The following is a 4,776-nucleotide window of genomic DNA, read 5'->3' on the forward strand; positions in this document are numbered from 1 at the left end:
TTTTAGTTACAAAGTTTTTTGAAAAGTTAAAGAGATTTGAAGCAAAACAAATGAATGAACTAAACTTGGTTGGTTAAAATTGTCGAGTTTAGTTCATTCATTTGTTTTGCTTCAAATTTCTTTAACTTTTCAAAAAAATTTTGTAACTAAAAATATTATATTTTCTAAAGTGATAGAGAATCCCACTTTTTTATTGTTCAAATAAAACCTTAAAAGTATTCTCTATTTGATTATTAAAAAAAAATCCAAAAAAAGATGGAGAACAAATTTTTTTTAACCCCAAAAATTCAAAAGTTAATTTATTTAAATAAATTATATTTTTTAATTAAAATTTTGATTATTTATCTAAAGTACAATTCTTCAGGTAAACTTTCCTCCAATTTTTACTAAAATCGGTTTATCCGATCGCGAGTAATTAGCTATTTACTAAAACACTACAAATAACTTTGACCTTGAATAACTTTGGCAAATATTCGAATTTCGGAAAACTATTTACAGGTTTTTACATTCTCATCATATGAGAAAGTATTAGTTTTGTTCGAAAATTGACTTTTGCTAATTTTATGAAATCTTCACGTTTTGGGGTCCCCTTAACCCAAAAAACATGGTTTGGCGATGGTGTCTGTCTGTATGTCTGTCTGTAGACACAAAATGTTGTTCCCATGATAACTTTTGAAAATCTTATCCGATCGTTTTTAAATTTAACTCACTTAAACTTGGTGTAAAAATGAAGGCTAAGTTCGTTAGCCAGACATTTTCGTCAAAAATTACAAAAACTACAGTAATTTCAAAATTTTGAAAATTCAATTTTTTCAAATTTTCAAATTTTTAACTTTATATTATTTTAGATTAGAAAAATACAAACAACTTTTCTCTACAACTTTTTTCGTCAAAAAGTCAAATTTCAGAGTTATAAGCTTTTAAATGGTCAAAAAAACTCAAAAATCTCAAAATAACGCAAGAAAACAACATTTTTTCAAAGAAATAAAAGTAAGTTCAACGATTTTCACATAATCTCACTCAAATACACCCAAGAAACATATTTATAGACATAAAACTGTCAATTTCTCGAAAAACCACTCTATATATATATATTTTATTATTTTTTTGGCAAAAAGTCGTTTTTCCGACTCAATTATTTTCAAATCTATTACATATGGGTACTAGCTACCAGAGACTTTTTTTCTCGTATCATCGTCAGCTACAACTTTGCTGTGGACACCATTTCGCCAAACTCTATACTTTTCGACTTATTTTCAAAAAACGTAATTTTTATTACATTCTCATCATATGAGAAAGTATTAGTTTTGTTCGAAAATTGACTTTTGCTAATTTTGCGATGATGTCTGTCTGTCTGTCTGTAGACACTTTTGTGTCATTTTTTTGTCAACATTTTGTTGTTCCCGTGATAACTTTTGAAATTATTGGATCGTTTTTATACCATGACCATGAAGGTCATATTTACGAAAAAATTAAATCATACTTAAAAGTATATTTTACAGTATATTTTATATATCGTACATTTACATAAATACATACATACATACATACATACATACTAGATCTAATACATACATACATACATACATACATACATACATACATACATACATACATACATACATACATATATCTAGATACGCACACTCCTTATATTACTTTTTCGTTTTTCAAATTGTAATTTTAAAAACAATTAAATTTTTTTTTATACATTTCTTCTTATCATTATTCAATTATAAATTAACTTATTACTTCCTTTAGTCAAAGCATTTTAATAATCTTTACATATAACTTTAGTGTATGCAGCACAAATACTTATAGCAATGATTTTTTAATATTCTAATATTATAATAAAATTTGATAAATATTTACCATATTGAAACAATGTTAACAATATTGCTGCAAGTTTAAGAACTATTAAACTATTTACTTATTTCTCACTGACCATTTTTAACAATTTCTAAATATATAAATACATTAATATCTGTTGTACAATATTAGTTACATAATTTATTCATTTTTCTAAATGAAGATGTCTTACTGTAACATTCTAATTATTACATTTTTTGTTAATTCTCTCAAAATTCAGCCCCAAAATACCTGAAACATAAATAATAAATACAGTGAAAAAAACGTTTTGAAGCTGTTAGCTGTAAATGTTTGGGTGGAATATTTTACTGAATCTAGAACTAAGGTTCTACTATTTTAGCCACACTGAGAAAACTGGAGTATTGGACTAAACATCTGAAGGGACAAATCGTTCATTTTTGAGAGTTAGCTATTGGATAACAATCTAAATATTCAAATACACCAATGACAGATATTTGTGTCATTTCTCTTGGAGGGAAAATGAGTTTATAACAGAGGGACAAATTAATCATCTTAAGAAATCTCTTCCTTATCCGGCGCGAAATGAATGAATATGTCAACCTAACCCCTAAATTAAATACATAAAATGTCAGAAAAATAATTTCGCGCGCATCAGATCGTACACATTTTCAGCGCAACTTTTAACCCGTAGATATAATGGGAGAGAATATACAAGTAGATTTCCATTATCAATTCAAAATTTATTTTAGAAGGACTATTTAACTCTCTTCATAAGTAAAGGAAACATACACTTTTTGAACCTCTGAATTTGACTCTCCAGTTTTCTCAGTGCATACAAATGATTTGCAAAGACATGAACTATAAAACATAAGTCAGTAATAATTTTCATTCCGAGATTAACATTTATTTTTTTCTAACACACGTATACCGCTATAATGTGGTTGTTCCTGATAGTGATATGATTGTAATTAATAGTGGAAATAAACTATATGTGGTGTGCCACATTTATATATATTACACTTTTGGGAAAGTTGTAACGAGAAAGACATGCTTTTCTTTCGCTACATAGGTAAGAAATAGTGTACTTTCAATGCCTATGTTAGAAAATAGTTGCTTTCGTATCAAGAGTGCAAAATAGGTGATTGCGGCTTGAGCGAGATACCCATATTGCAAACAAAATTTTTTGTTCTAACAGCTAGAAAAATATGTCATTGAGAACACAAACGGTGATTTCGTTATAATAATGAATCTAGTTTTTCTTAATTTTAATCAGCTTATTATATTGTCCAGCAAACACAAAATACTAAGAAAAGTATTTTGTGTCCCCTCACGTTTAAAAATATAAATATATATATATATTATTGTTATAAATAAAAAATGCTAAAAGTAAACAATTTTTCAGAAAGACGACAAAAATAAGATTTTTTTAAAAATTATAGTCCTTGCAATTTTTAATATTTTACATTTGTATTCTTGAATAGTAGTACAATAAAATAAATATAAATTCTATACTGTATTTTGTAAAAAAAGCATTTTTTGCAAATTGATGGGGGTAGCTTTTGTTTTTTGACGAGATCTAGGCGACAATGACTGAAGCATTATACTCGGGGATTATTGGAACGTGCTATTGAAACCTAAAATAATTACTTTTAAGTAATTAATAATAATAACCGAGGGTTAATGAAGATCTTTACTATTACAGAGAATTTATTGCTTATGCCTTTAATGCCTCACTTTGTATACATATAGGACAAAATAGTATATTAAGCAACAAGGGTATAAAGGCAGCCATTTAAAACTACCTTTATTCCCGTGTTACTTACGATATTTTTTATTCCTAATGCACAAAAGTGGCGATATCAGATAGCAGACGACAGGGAGTAAAAATCATTCACTTGTTCGACTTGTATGAAAATGGCGGGCCGTTTTCTCTCATGGGCAAAAATAACGCATGGGATCAGCTGTTATTTTTGTACATGGGAGAAAACGGCCACCATTTTCATATGGTCGAACAGATGAATGACATTACACCCTGTCGTCAGCTATCTAAAAGCGCCATTTTTGTGCATGTGGGATAAAAAATTATTTTCAGAACATAGGCGAAAAATGATTTTACACCTCAGACGAGATTGTGCAGGCTAAAAATAAGCTAGTATATAAATATTTGATTGAATATTACTTACATTTTAACATAAATCTTTTTGTTAGTTTAATATCTGATAGAATTCCATGAGTATACTTCAGAATTTATTCATACTCATTTATAATTGAATTGTGATGCACAAGGCCGAGAAATTCATCTTACAAAACCTGAAATACAATAAATACTTAATAAATACCATAGAATTAATATAAATTATACATTTATTATACATCTCTAAATTATATTTTATTTAATAATAATAATTTATTAAAATACAAAAATGTAAAATAAATTTAAAATAATGTTTTGTAAGAGTATAAAGCACAATTCACCTTCCAGTAACAGAGTGAAACATTCATTCTTTTCTTTTAAAGCCATGCAGAAAGCAAACTTAAAACATGCTTTTAGCAATTATTGCTATACTGTTAAGTGACATCAAATCTTCATTAATTCATCATTTAATAAACTTTCAAAAAAATCAAAGCAGATATTTATATTCTTCTACTAAAGACAACGATATTACAATATCTAATATGCCTTTTAAACTTCATTCTCCATTTTCACTTTACAATTCGACGCCTCCCGTTCATATAATGCTTATTGAAAAACAAATGCAAGATCATTCTTATTCAGTTTTTAGTGCAAGACAATTCTTATTCGATTTTCCGTGCAATAAAATGCTTATTCAAAATTGTGTGCAAAACAATTGCCACTGACAGAACAATAAATGTAACCCTAAATCATCTTTTTAATATTAAATTGCAATTAAATATCTGAGAATTTCAGTGCGTATCTATTGTTAT

Source organism: Leptopilina heterotoma, unplaced genomic scaffold, assembly GCF_015476425.1.
Source record: "Leptopilina heterotoma isolate Lh14 unplaced genomic scaffold, ASM1547642v1 Lhet_276, whole genome shotgun sequence".
In the NCBI taxonomy this organism is placed as follows: domain Eukaryota; kingdom Metazoa; phylum Arthropoda; class Insecta; order Hymenoptera; family Figitidae; genus Leptopilina; species Leptopilina heterotoma.